General features: G+C 49.8%; 1 protein-coding gene across 1 annotated transcript in view; it reads right to left on the minus strand.

The window, feature by feature from the left end:
• Window positions 1–10,248, minus strand: part of ADARB1 (adenosine deaminase RNA specific B1) — a 90,440-nt gene extending 80,192 nt beyond the window's left edge. The window contains exon 1 of the mRNA XM_063340446.1: window positions 10,093–10,248. The gene's annotated coding sequence lies outside the window, so the exon portion shown is untranslated. The remainder of the gene's footprint in view (window positions 1–10,092) is intronic.
• Between the last annotated feature and the right edge of the window lie 4,958 nt (window positions 10,249–15,206).

The following is a 15,206-nucleotide window of genomic DNA, read 5'->3' on the forward strand; positions in this document are numbered from 1 at the left end:
GGAGGCCAAGGGAAATGGAACAGCAGAGTTGGGAATATTGTCTAATGCTGCTGAGTATTATCTGGACTACAAAAAAAGTAGCCATCATGACCTGAAATGCAGTGATGGAAGAAGTGGGGGCTGACAAAAACTTATCAAGTTACAGGAACACTAGCTATATTTCTTTAAGAAGAACATGCACTCAGTCTCTAGGAAACGCCACCCTGGCTCAGCGTTCAAAGTTTATATTGCAAGCGTGCTGAAGCTCTCAACAGGGCAAGGAGCAGATCTGCTGAATACAGCGACCACCCAAACTTTATACCTTTGGCAAACCGGGGTGAGCACCCTACGTCCAGAGCAAAGCACCAGATCTGCTCCCAGATGCGACAGATCCAACACTGGAATACACCGAAATCAGCAGGGCGGAGTGAAGCAGGCGACAGGGTTCCCTACCACAGCCCGCCCGCCCTTCGGCGGAGGGACGGGGCGGCCCCGCTCGGCACCACGGAGAGCTCCCGAGGAGGGACCCGAAGCCGCCCACCCCGTCCCGGCCGCGGCAGCGCCCGCGGAGCTGCGGGACAACCCTCCCGCCGCGCCCCCGGACCCCGCCGCCACTCGGCGCGGCTGCAGACGCGAGGGGAGGCCCGCCAAGCTCCCGCACGAGAGACAGACAGATGCCAGTCACCACCTTGGTCTTTTCAGGTCGATCAGCCCTCCTAAAATGGAAAATAGAAAGTTTGCCACAAGATAGTCATTTTACTTTCAAAGCCGGGGGGTGTGGGGGGGGAAAGTTTCACAGACTATCTACGGAATTTGTACAAAGAAAAATTACTCTAGACAGCACCAGAGACAATAAATGGGGACGGCACAGTACAAGAAGTTATATGCATGAAGAATGATGTTATCTCCCAAAAATATAAATAAATTATCATCTTGGCAATAAATACGAGCTAAAGCCTGAAAGAACTATTTTACTTCCAGGCAACTTCATTCATAGATCTTTATTAATAGTGAACCTGGTTCCTTTATGAACTCAGGAGCAGCAGGAAGAAAAGCATATAAGAAGATTACGTTAATACTATATTTAAGCATATGTAAGGACAGTGAATGAAATACTGATTATTCACTCACTCAATTCAAAAAAAAAGCAACCACTTACTAAGAATAGCTTTCAGGGGATAAGAGAAGAGAAACTAGGCTGCACCAGAAAAAGACAGACATGGCTACAGTAGTACTCGCTATCCCTCATTATCTGCATTCATCAGTGCTGAGGTCCATGGAAATCAACCTTGATATAAAAGCATCAGTGGAGATAAACTACCCAAAAGCTTTCAGACTAATGCTCCCTTTGCACAAACGGGAAGTATTTCCAACTCATTATCATGGAAAACAGCAGAGCTGGGTTTAATGTAACTTCCCAGATTTTTGCAGAGGTTTAGAGACATTGGGGGGGGGGAGAGAAAAAAAAAAAAAAAAAAAAATCAGTCTTCACAGACTTTACTACAATGGAAAGACCTGAAGTCCTCATGAAATAGAGGAGAGGCTACCAGGCTCAAGCCCCCACAGTCGGAGCACGTAAGACAGGTTGTGAAGTTAAGAGAGGATTATTTTTTGCACTTTCTTGAAAGCTCTTTGGTCTAGAGACTTTACCCCTTTGCCTGTACTTTGTCAAAAGCACAGGCACACGCATTCCCAACCATACCTCCATGGTTTTGCTCGAGTCAGCTGTACTTTTTCTGTTTCATGTTCTCAAGAGCTGCTAACTCAGCAAAGGGTCCGAATTTAGCTTCTGATTAATCAAAGGCTGAACAGTCATTAACAATTGAGGCACAATCCAATCACAAACTTACAGGAGGCAGACATACCCCTAGAGCTCACCTCTACGCTCACCATCCTCCGAAGGGAGCCTGGGCATGCACTTCCACCTCGGTCTTCCGTGCGAGCTGAAGCACAGAGGTGCAGACAAGCAGGAGACTGTCAAAAGCACTTTCCCAATGCAAATTAAAATGCCAGCATACACACCCAACACACAACTTCCAGGATCACTGGTCTGAGTTAAACATTGATTTCCAGCTTCACTTTGTTATCAAAACACAGTATCACACTACATCAAACTGCAGAATACCGCTTGGTCCTGGTAAGTGGCAGGAGATAAAAAGCATCTGTAAAAATACAACTACAAGAATGTCTGTATAATACACATTAAATCCCAGGAAAGCCCATCTGCTCTCAGCACACGAATGATGACTTCGCTGGCTGTAAGAGTGCTTCTAACCAAGACAGGGGCTCCAGCTCCAGAGAAGACATCAAAGCCAACACTGCTGAGAAAATGGAAGTGTAATGCCACATGGCTGTTCCGAAAAGCATAAGGAGAAAAAAAATGGGAACACGTTTTAGCCTAGCTGGAGAAAATTACTCCAGTTTTAGCATGGAATATGACTGTAACTCACAGTTGCCTGTGTCTCCACACCTTCGAAACAGCACCCAGACTTTGTGCAGACTCCACAGGCAACATGGAGTCAGTGTCCAAAAGGGGATATTCAACACAATTAAAAGTTTTGGCTACCAAAACTACCAAAATTTAAGTGAGAAAACAATGCTATTTCTCATACAGGTTAAGCAGATGTTAAGCAGCTATCACGAAGGAGATCTCTCCCTACATAAAACCCCTTGCTAATTTCTGTAGTGTGGGAAACACACAAAAGATGCCTGCTACAAAGTTCTTTCCAGGGTGTAAGCTTGCCCAAAGGCTAGCAGGATTAAAAAGTGCATAAGCACCTGACAAAACAGAAATTACCACCTCCCAATGTGAGCTACGTGTGTGTGTCAAGAGCAAGCTTTAAAACTTGGGCAGCGGAGGAAGGATATAAACCTGGTTCCCCCATGGAGCTAGCTTTATTACAAGCTTCTCTCAAACAAAGCACAGTTAAGCCATTGGCTTATCTTCATTCTTCTAATTTTTCGGAGACTTAAATATACCAGTACTGATCTTCTGTCTTTAGATATGAAAAGCATGGTAAGTCTAAGGACAAAAGAAGCCTTGAAATGTGTTATCTTAGTCTGGTTTTGATCAGTTTTCCCTTACTATCCTCCTAATAGCATCCATGATGGACCGCACCACCAAGGCTCCATCATCCTGAGGGCTATACTTTTCCCTTGGCAGCTGCTGCAAGAACGCAGCAAGTCTGTTGAGATAGTTTACTTCAATACTCTCCCAGATCCATGGTAATTTCTGCTGCACAAACTTCCTGATTTATGGTCCGTACCTTGTTTATATTATCCGTAGCCGGAATCTTCTGCTGGGGTTGCCCACATTTATTTTCCAGCTAATCTGCATGCATGTGCAAAATTTATTAATAAAAATATAGGGCTTTTGAATTAAAGATCCTACTATGATCTTACTGGGAGTCATACAAAGTCTTTTATTATTATTAAGTACTCAATACCTGTGCTCAATATTAGAGGTAAAAAATAAAAACTCATTTTGTCAACAAAGTTTTAAAAAATCTGCATCTAAAGAAAGAAGTCAAAGATACTTTTTCCCCTCTAATAGTTTCCCAGCAAGCTGTGCCCAAATATTAGAGTATAATTAAGCAAGGAAAAATGCAGTGATAGTTTAAACTTAAAGATTCATTTGCTAATAAAGATGAGGAGCTGAGTAAATCAACCTAAATAAAAATCAACCTCATTTTAGACACACTGAATGCTTCAACCAGAAGCCCTTCAGAATGGAAGAGGCAGGTACTAATTATCTCTGCAAATCTCAAAACTGTTTAAGTAACTGTTTAAGTTAAGATTAAATGGGAAAAAAATACTTCTCGTTGAGGCTACCTCACAATCCCTACGTAAAAACTTCATTTTCACATGCTACATCTCACAAATGAAAGAAACTAATGTTTTCCATACTTGCTTGTTCTCTTTTTGATCAAATTTTAAACAGTTCATCTCTTCCCAGAGCTGATATGACAGAACTAGTAGCAGAAAGGAGGAGGGAGAACCATTGGGAAATTAAGAGTGCTAGCACATGTGGAGTTTGGAACAATGATAAATTGCCATCAGTATAGTCCTCAAGCCTAATATTACCAAAGGCCCATCACAAAATGTTTATGTAACTTAAAGTATTATAGTAACGAAAGCAACAGAGAACAAGATAATCAGAGAGTACTCCCTTCCATGCAGCGCCAGACTCATCACCAAATGAGGAAGATTCCTACTTTCCTTTAAATTCAAAATATGGTAAATTTCTCCCATGTTTTCTCTAAATGACAGGACTCCGGATACTCAACATCTTACCTGCAAGACACAAGATATGGGTCCAAGAGCTCCATTCTGTTAGAATCTCTTTAAACTAATAAATAAATAAAAATATTTCCTGCTTATGCCTCACAAAGGAAAAGCCTCAGAAACCAAAATGGAAAAGAACATCAGTATAAATATATTAAATTTGTACTGGTGCAAACAGGAAAAAGGCGATACTCTTCAATCCCCCAAGCAGACCTTCCCTTTGCATCTCTGCCAAAAGCACTCTGTGCAGAAAAATCATGACCCAAGTGGTTACATGACACCTATAAAAGGACATTTTCACGGAAAACTGCAAAAGCCTTTACAGTGAAATTTAAAATCTTCACTCATCTCCCTTCCCCTTCAGCCCCAAGGGGCAGGGTGAAGGACAGTGCCCAAAATCTTTTGTTTTATCACTTAGGACAATGCAAGATTGCTCATCAGATCACTCCTCACCACTTTCCCAAAGGAAAATAAAGATACTCAGCATCTACTGGAAATACTTATGAAACTCAATTTCCTGTTTGTCTTCCTACCTCAAAGATCCTCTGATGTCTAATAATCTATTTGCACTCAGCCAACAGCTTTTCTTCCAGCAGAGCACCAATCTGAGAATTTCCTCCATGCAGATTCTTGTCCTCACACAACTTCTTGGCACTTACCTTTGACATCTCTACCCTCTTGTCAAATGTGATGAACTTTTCATTATGTTGACCAATTTCATTCAGGGACACTGACAGTGTGACGCTTATGCAATGGGAAATCAAGCTCAGAAACATATAAGGGTAGCAGGAGTTCCCAATAAAAATGTTTGTTCACAGGGCAATCCTCTTTTAAAAGCATGAAGAGCATCCTCAGTTTAAGAGACAGAAACACAAAGGAACCTAACCCTACAGCATCGGGGAAGAAATCTCTCCTCAGGGAAAACAAAGCACCATTCCTCTTCAAGCACATAAATAAATAAAAATTAGAAATGAAATAAAATTAAATAAAATTAACACACCAACACAACCCACAAAGACGTAAAACCATAACACCATGCTGTCAAGTACAAAGGAAAGAAGCTTCTGGCCTCTGAGCTCCCTGGAACTTCCACAGATGCTCGGTATCACATATAAAAGCTCGGTAATGACCAGCTTCCACCAACACACACATAATTACCAAAGCAGGCAGAACATTCCCAGATCCCTCTAACCAGCAGAGACTCACAGAGGACACTTCTGTAATCAGGTTACTCCCTGGCTCTGTTGGCAGCTGGCTGGACATGCATCCAAGGGGACAGCACTGAGTCACAGCCCTCGGCAGCCAGCACTGACTCAGCCCCGCGCTCACCGCCAGCAAAGGAGGCTCAAGGTGCCTCCATGCAGCTTTTGTGGATGCAATGAATTCCCTTTGTGCAGGGATGGACAAACACCACAGCTGACCCAGAGGCAGAGAATGTAAAAATGATCCAAATTCCCCTTGCAACCAGATGTCCTTAAGAGAATGGCTCTCCAGAGCATCACTCCGAGACAAGCTCAGCTCCCAGATTAATATCAGTTACATGGGTTTCTTCTTTTTTTTTTTTTTTTATAATTATTTTTTAAATGCACAAATATGCCGCTGCTTTGGTCAGCTACAGACCCCGATACTCACAGCTGGCTCCTGACAGCTCCCAGAGCCTGCTGGCGGCCTCTTCAAGGATTCAAATTATGAAAACAAATATTTCTCATACCTACCATATAAACAACATTCACTAAAAGGATTGAAAAAATGCACTCTGTTGTTAAATGGCAGGAAAGAGAAAAAAACCAGCCACATTGTATGCAAACAGGAAAGTAACTTGCTTTAAAATGTCATTTCATTTGCTTACATAATCAATTCGCCAAGCTTTTTTTTTTTTTTTTTTTTTCAGTCATGCAACATTTATCCTATAAAGGTATTTCCTTTAAAACCAAAGTACATAAATAACAGCTTCTACTGTTAAATAGAGACCAAAACCACAGTTTTAATCTTTGGTACTTAAACTTAAACTGAAATCCATAGTACGGCAGCTGGATGGCCTGAGTTTCAAAGGTGCCGGGCACTTACTGGTTTCAGAAGTTGCAGAAACAGCAAGTGCTATGTGTCTCTCTTCATCAGGCCATGTCCTTCGATGTTCAAACAAAGATCCGCACCTAACGTGTCAGGGTCCTGCACCCACTGAACTGACTTCAAATGCAAGAGGCCACACTCACGGCTAGCACTTGGAGACAGCCCATTTCAGCCTTGCCTAAGACTGTCCTCACACAGAGAAGCACTAACGTGGTGCAGCCCCTGCAGCTGGTTCAACACCCACCACTGCCATCCCCAAAAGTTCCTCAAGTCACAGACAACCATCATCACAGATGACTACAGGGAGTGTAGTGAGGGGTAATGGTTTTAAACTGAAAGAGGGGAGATTTAGATTAGATATTAGGAAGAAATTCTTTACTGTGAGGGTGGTGAGACACCGGAACAGGTTGCCCAGAGAAGCTGTGGATGCCCCATCCTTGGAAGTGTTCAAGGCCAGGCTGGATGAGACTTTGAGTAACCCGGTCTAGTGGGAGGTGTCCCTGCCCATGGCAGGGGGTTGGAACCAAATGATCTTTAAGGTTCCTTTAAACCCAAACCATTCTGTGATTCTATGACATCCCAAAAACATTGATGCCAAGTTGCTTAGAAAGCATGTTATATTTCTGGTCTGTCCCATGGCTCTCCAACATGAGTGTTTGCCATCACCCTGCTTAACGGGAACCCTTCATTCCCACGCAAGATCTCTGACTAGATGACTGCAAACAACCGAAGGCATCAGAACGTTGAGCGCAGTGATGAGTTTGGTGGAGGGCAGCAGAGCCTGACCTCGCTGCAGTCCCAAACAGCAATGATGCTCTGTTTGAGCTAAAAAGCACAGCCTTTTAGAAGGTTTTAGTCACCCAAGTCAAAACACGGTTGGCTTTTAAAAGTGAGAAAAGTCACATATGGTATAATAAACAAGATAAAAGTACTCTAGAAGTCTTACAAGCTCATAGCAAGAAAGAGGCCTGCCGCTGAAGGCCTACAGTACCGCATTTCCATTCCTGAATGACATACAGACCATGAAAGGGCACTAAACTTTCATCAGTTAAACCTGAGTAAGCTGGAGGCAAATATAAAAATGGCCTGAGGTCTGTGAGCGCAGCATGAGCAGAACTATGAGACACATCCCACTTCAAACACTCACTATGCACAATGTCACCTACAGCACCTTCTTAGAAAACAAGTCTTCATAAAGCAGACTCTCCCCCTGCTGAAAAAGCTGGGCTGCTCTCCTGTGAGATGAGGAGCCAGTGCTTTTGCACACAAGCCACACCGGAGAAGCCTCAGCCAGCATTCTGGCTGCTGAAAAGAAACTTTATAAAGCATGTGTGCATGAGGAGTTAGGGCCACAGCTCATCTTGTTACGCTCTGATAAACTGTATGGCAAAACGCAAGAAAATTCCTCACACGCTCCTTTTTCTTGATTACTGAAAGCAAGAATTGCACGTTTATGCAGCTATGCCTCGGCAAACTTGGAGAAGGCATCCCAGGAGGCCAGCCTTACGAAGCTGAGGTTAGCGCACTGGCACAAGGAGCGCAACCTTGATCACGCCTGAGCTGCTCTGTCCTCTTCACATGAAAACCGTGGATTTACCAGCACAGAGAAACTCTAGCCGATGGAGCACTACGCTTAATTAACTGAGGACAGTGCCTCAAAGCAAAAGTGATGCACAGTCACCTGCCAAAGCTAACTGCTCTACGCATTTCCGCAAATGTGGCAGCATTCAGGGAAAGAATTTTGTGGAAGAGACAGGACTGCTCGACCTTGGGTTGCCAGAAGAGTGGCGGAAAGCTTTCCGTCCTGCTGTGCCAGTCCTGAGCGTCAAGGGTTACCAAGCTTTTCCTCTGGTCATGGCACGGCTACATGCCGTAAAGGCCAAGAACCACATTATTCGCTGCAGAGAAAAAGTCAAACAGACAGAAGATTTGGCAAAACCCCCAAAAACATCTATCTTAGACATCCTAAAAGTAACAACGGTCATTCAAGACATGACTGTTTATACTAGGAGACTCATTACACAGGAGGCCCGCCTATTTTTAGAGGTAGATATCACTACAATTGAGTGCTAGATAAACCCAAACAATTTTTTTAAAAGGGTATTCCATCACTAATTATTCTAAACATCTTCTGCGCTCTGCAGGTTGGCCTGCTGCCACTCTCCAGCATAACAGCTCAGAGAACGATGCTACGACTTCACTCGCGCGACGCTCAAACAGCGGTGACAGATAACTCACAGAGCAAGCAGCATGTCCATACGAGTACAACAGACGGGGTGAACTCATCACCGCTCCTGCACGCCAAAAAAAAAAAAAAAAAAAAAAAGGAGAGACCACGATCTTGTTTATGCTACAAAAAACAGGAAGTTTTAATTTATCACCAAAAAAGATTCCCTGAGGAATAAACGTGCTACAAACAGTGGCAAACGCCCTTGAGCAGCAGCACCACCACGTTCAGAGCCCCAGGACTCAAACCCAATACGGCGCAACATAGAAACATCAACTGCAGTTTGCTGCTGCCTGAAAGAACCTACTGCAGAAAGAACACGCTGCAGAAAGAACCCCTACTGCGGGGGGGGTGGGGGTGGGTGGGACAAGATTAGGCTCCTGAACGCAGATGTATCTGCCCAAAGAACTAAATAAAAGCCCAGGCCAAGCATGTTTCTAAGGACCAGCCTGGCTGTTGTTGGCTACATCACTCACTCATCGATCTTTGTTGTGGTTTCACCAGCCTGAGCCCGGAGTCCCAACTGCTTTGCAGCCTCCTCTCCAGCCAAGTGCCACCAACGCTCCCTCAGCCTGAGTTTCGAGAGATACACGGGCAGAAAGCAGGGCTGGACCAGGCCAGCAGCCGCCCCTCGGCTACAGGCCAGCCAGGCATCCTTCCGGGGAACCCAATGGACCCTAATATCTATAAACATGCATGAACATGTTTTAAGCAAACCAGACTTTTTTGCACAATAACAGACATTGCAACCACAGTTTTGTTCCAGCACAGCATAAATCCAACAAGACCCAGGAGGAACTACAAAACCCAAACCCACCAGGGGCCAAAGCAACAGATGGCACGCTGCAAAAAAGGGCTTCTAAGGCATTTTAACCAGCCAGGAAAGAGACACCGCATTTCACGCCCGAGCTCCTCTCGCAAGGACGCGCCCGCCTTCCCCGCTGCAGAGGGCGGGGAGCGGGTGCCGGGGGGAGGCGGCCAGCCCCGGCTCCCCCGGAGGTAGCACGTCGGCCCCGGGTGGCCGGGCGGCAGCCAGGAGAAGGGCAATCAGGCCACCGGGACCGCCGAGCTCACCTTCCCCTCCAGCAACGGGCTCCCGGGCGGTGGAGCGCCGAGCAGAGCAGGCACCCCGGTCCCTGCGGCTGCTGCGTCCCCGGGAGGCAGGAAAAGAAACGGGGCTCGGCGGCCACCCCCGCCGGGTGGCTCCCCCAGGGCAGGCGACCGGGAACAAACTTCCCGCCGCGACGCCACCCCCTCAAAATGGCTTCGCCGCCGCGGCCCCTGGCCGGGTAAAGCCGCCCGGGAGCCCGCCCCCGCCCCGCCGCCGGGGACGGCCGGGCCCCGCTCCGCATGCACCCCGCCACGCCGGCGGCCGGCAGCCCTGCCACGACCCGCCCCACCGCGCTCAACAGGTGCGGGGCAGGGGGCAGCCGGGCCCGCTGCTGCCGGCACCTGCCGCCGCGTCAGGACCTGGACAGGTCCCGCGGGGCGCTGGCGCTGCCGCCGCCGCCGCCGCCGCACCCAAACCTCACCTCTCCCGGCGCCGTGCCGCTGTCCGGGCCCCGCCGCCGCTCCGCCATCCGCAGCCCCAGTCGAGCCGAGCGGCGGCCCCCGCTGCGCCGCCGCCGCCGCCGACACCGGCTCCCGTGCGCGCCTGCGCGCGACCGGGAAGACCGGCCGCGCGCGCCCCCGCCGACGTGCAGGCCGCGCCTGGCCCGCCAGCGGCGCGAGCCCCGCGCGCGGGGCGGGGCCGGGGGGCGGGGCCGTCATTCCCATTGGCGAGCCCCAGGCGGGGCGGGGGCGCGAGCGGGGAGCCGGCGCGCGCCCGCGCGCGCGCCCCGGGGACTACAACGGGAGCGAGGCAGGTCCGTCTGCCTGGGGAGACGGCGCTGATTGGGCGAGCGCGGCGGGGCGGGGCAGGCGGCGGCGCGAGGGGCGGGGGGTGCTGCGGCGCGGAGTGGGCAGGGGCGGGGCGGGAGCGAGGGGCGGGGCCCGCGCCGGGCTGGGGGCGGGGCCGGCGCAAGGGGCAGGGGGGGTGGGCCGGGGCCTGCACCGGAGCCTGCGCCCGGGGCAGGGTCGTGCGCGCTTTCGCCTTGTGTGGCTCTGCCGGACACCGAGCGCGCCGCCGCCTTCACTGGCGCTACCCACGCCCCGCCGTTCCCCAGGCGGCGGGCGGCTGCGGGCCAGGCCAGCTGGGCTAAGCTAGGCCCGCGGCTCCCCAACCAAGCCCTGTGCCAGGCCTCAGCAGGCGGGTGACAGCGGGGGGACCTGGCTGGCTGCGCGTGCTCTGCGTTCCGTGCAGCGTGATGGGTGCCGGGACCAGCCTCCACAGGGGTCGACGCTGGGGACGGCTCCTCGGCCGGGCCGGGGCCACTCAGCGTTCCCTTCATGGCCTGGGCAGCCTACAGGGATGAAACGGACTTCCACCAAGTGCATGGGGACAGCTGCGAGTGAGATGCCTACAACAAATACTTTAAGGAAAGCAGAAAACGAAATATGGCTTAAGTCATTAAAGTGCCTTTAGCACGTGGAAAAGGACTTTCTGGTGTTAAAACAGTCCGAAAGGGACCCTATGTAACACGCACGAGATGCCCAGCTCGCAGCAGCACCTGTGGTTGAGGATGCCAGATGCCACTTGGAGACCCACCAAGATGTTCATCACTGCCAGGACCATGTAAGATGCCGAGGAGCTTCTCTCCCTTTGACTTCGTTTGCCTTTTGGACCCAAACACCTTCATTTTGTTTTTCAACAAAGTCACTTTTCATCAAGAGGCTCAGAAATGTCAATGTTGGTTCAAAAGAGGAGGAAAAAAAAAAAGAACAAGTCCTCATGTCCTCTGTGCTTAACCCCGAGAACTTGCAACTGGCCTTGGAGCCAACAGGGCCCAAGGACTGAGCCTCTGCATTTCCAAAATCATCTCGGATGTGATAGCCGTGTCTGAGTGCCTCCCACCAGCCCAAGATGAGAAGGCCAAACAGTGTTTTCCAGCAAACAGTGAGTGATCTCCACTCAAACACCAGCAGCAAAGTTTATCAGTGCTTCTACCGTGTGTATCTCATGGCTCATTATGTAAATTACGGCTTCAACCTCTCGCAGAACAGGGGATCTGTAAAGGTTTAAATAATTAGTCTAAAACCTGCCTCTCACACAGTCTGCCTGTGCGGCTTAGAGTGAACACACGGTCACTTTGGGGAGTAGGTTTCTGAGCAATGATGACTTGTGTTTTGCTCTTGACATCTGTAGGTCTCAAAACAAGCTCAGCCTGTGGGATGCTACAGGACATGGCAGTACACAGTGCTGGCCTCGCTCTTCCTGGCTTTCGTGGCGTCTCAGGCTTGCAGCCCAGTATCGCTCCTCTCCTCTGCTCCTTCAGAGCACTTCATCATGTCCCAGAATCTCATTCCTGGCTATAGCTGACCAGAGACATCAACTGGTGGAGCAGAAATCTTACTTTCCCAGCTTTCCGTCCCTTTGAGGTTACCGAATGAACGCAAAAAGCTATTAATTAAGACATCATCTTATTTAATTTGCCTTTGGGTAATATTTTTCCATCTAAGAAGCCACATTCAACATTATATACTGCAGCCTTTTTGCCTGGAGCACAGTTTCCAGAGCCAAGTGATAAAGCAGTCATCCACCATACGTAAAGGGGGGACAGCAGAGCAGAGATACAGAGAGTACCAGAGGTACTGAGGGGAGCCGGAGCACTTCCCTCAGCCTGCCTCCCCGCTGAAGCGGAGCCGGGTTTCCCCACCCAACACAAAGTCTGACCATGGATGGAGCTCAAAGGCCCAGCTGCTGTTGACACCAAGACACAAGCAGAACCCAGGAACACTGACCTTTGCACAGAGGATAGGAATAGCCAGAACTGCAACAGCCAATGCTGAAACCACAGTGCTGTGAAGCGATGTGGGACCTTGCCTTCCAAATCATTTGCTCTTTTTCTTCCTGATTTTCATCAAATCTTGGGGGTTTTTTTGCTTGTTTTGTTTTCTGTAAACTTACTTTAATAATGAATGGCTTTTTAACAATGGCTTTTTCATCAAAGACCTGGGAAAATGGAAATATTAGCCTGTTGCTTGTAAAACTGAGCATAGCTTTTTTAAATGCCACAAGCTAAAAGCAGCTTTACAGGTTCCACGGTCTGAAATGGTTTTCCACCCCGGGGCAGCTTGATTTGCAAGCTGGTCTCACTCCTTGGGGTCCCCACAGCCCAGGACAAGTCTTGGGGCTCACTTAGCACCAGTGGGAGCAGGGCAGTGCCTGGCATAAGGCTTCTGCATGGGCTGATGCACCCACAGCGTTCCCCAGCCATGGTTAATTTGCAGACCAGTGTCAGCAGTGAGGCTTGTGCAGCATTGGAGGTCCCTGCAGGACGTGGGATTTCAAGAGCTGAAATGACTGTGGGCTTACCAGAGCCACAGATTTCAGAAATTACCAGCTCTTCCCAGAAGTGTTGCCTGTGATTTCAGGGAATTTTGTCTTGAAATCTTGCCTAGCTGCCATGTCTGACCACCAGCTGAAACCTCCTGCTGCTTTTTAATGACTCTGTCTGTATGTGCATGTGCCCTCCACATCCTGCACTGGCATCTTCTGCAGGCGACTTGCCCACAAGCTCTGACCGAGTGAGCAGAGTCCAAAGTGAAGGACCCGTGTTTCATCATCCCAACAGCTTTCGGGGCAGGTGCTGAATGCAGCCCTGCGTGCTGGTCCTGCCATCGTGGTGTATCATTCTTCCAATGCAGTTACCATCCCACACCCACCACACTGGAGCCACATCTTGCACACGGTGTGCTGGCTCATCCAGACCTGCTTTTAGAGTCCTTGTCCTCACCTAAGGGACATGGTGGATACACTGGCGGACTTGTCATCTCCTCCATCCCGTGCCACCAGCCCAACAGATATTGCACCCCCAGAAAGCCCTAGCAGCAGATCCAAGCTTGGTAGTTTCCCCTTGCTGTTAGCATATGATCCTCGGTGGCGCAGCAGCCAAGCCGGGGGAACACCTGCTTCCAAAGTGATGCTGCAAAAAGAAGGAGGGGGGATATTCCTCACTGGGGCAGTGGCTGCCTGCCAGAGGACACTTGGGACGCACAGTTGCCTCTTCCACAATTTAGCTGCTCGCTGACAGCAATACTTCTTAGGAAGGAGACAGGGCTGGGGGAAACACTGCGGTGTGCAGCTCCCCAGTGGAGCACCCCAGGCATGTAGGCCAGCTCCCTGCAACCCCACCACGTCCCACCCCTCCTGCCTGGGGCCCCGGGCACCCTGCAAAGCACTCACCTATTTACCTGTCTGTCTGCTTGTGCAGAGCCTGCCATGCTACCACACCACCACGGTGCTGACCCTCGCCCCACACTGGGCTCGCAGGCATTAATTGCATATTTCTGAGCAGAGATCACTATAGAGCATGTCATTTAACTCGCTATTAAAAATCATCACTGCCTCAGTTATTCAGCACACTCGCCCCACTGCCCAAGCTCACTTGGGCATGTTTCCAGGCAGTTGAGATATCAAATTGTTTGTTGTATAATTGGCCAAGACCCAGCTCCTACTTCGTAACATGCGTGTGCCTGTATTCCTTCTGTTTATAAGTTATTGATTTTATGCGTGTGCTGATGCCAGTACATGATACAGGTGCTTTGTAGATGGTCTGTAACATGAATTTCTGAGGCCAGCGCATGATCCAACACAGTTTGGCAGCACCGCTTGCAGAAACCTGCTTGTACAGACCCTTGAATGACAGCAAGACACATGCCTGTTGCCTACACGATGCTCTGCGCTGCGTCTGCAGGCCCGGTGGTGATGCCAGACTGGCACATGCCCATGAGCACCCAAATTGGGTGCTGGCCGCCAGCCCAAGCAGGGTGCCCTGCCTGCTGTTGTCCAAGGGAAGAGCTGGCAGCAGGATGGCCCAAGACTGAGGGCCTCCTGCACCAGGTTGGGGGCAGGTCCCAGGGATGGGGATCTCCATCCTTTGGGGTTGGAGGAAGAGTGACGTTGGGCCAGCACAACTTCACACCAGCAGCAACGCTCCTGTCTCCTCGCCCCAACAGCAGTGACCCTTCCTGGCGCCAGCGTGGAGGAAGGGAGGAAGGCTCTAGCTCCCTCTCCCCTCTGCCTGACCTCACATCCCCGCGCTGAGCAGCTGTGGGCATGCGGCTGTGTGGTGTGATCTGTGGCAAAGTGTCCCCTGTGGGTCACAGTGGGCAGGCAGGATCAGAAGCTAAAGTGCAGGACTCCCTTGGGGGCAGTGTCAGCAGTGACCAACACAAGGTCAGTTTTTAAATCATGAAGATCTAGGGAAGTCCTGGTCTAAGCCCAATGCCTGCACCAGGCAGATCTGCACAAACCACCCTAAAGAGCAGAAACAGCGGATGCATGGATAAACACAACACATGGGAAGCCGAGAGACATTGGGGACACAGCTCCTGGAAGCCTGTACATGCAGGTGAGGGAGATCAGCTGACAGCGGTTGCTTGGATGTCTACAGGCAGTCACCAGGGTTAACCACCAGCAGGTCTAAGGATGCCAGGGTGCAGTGGGATAAGGGGAAAGGTCTTTGCTGGGCTGGCCATTACTGTTCAGCCGCGAGGCCTTGGCACTGGCTCACAGACTGAGCTGACCTGTTGTGTAGCTGTACCA

The sequence above is a fragment of the Chroicocephalus ridibundus genome, chromosome 7 (genome assembly GCF_963924245.1).
Source record: "Chroicocephalus ridibundus chromosome 7, bChrRid1.1, whole genome shotgun sequence".
Taxonomy (NCBI): Eukaryota; Metazoa; Chordata; class Aves; order Charadriiformes; family Laridae; genus Chroicocephalus; species Chroicocephalus ridibundus.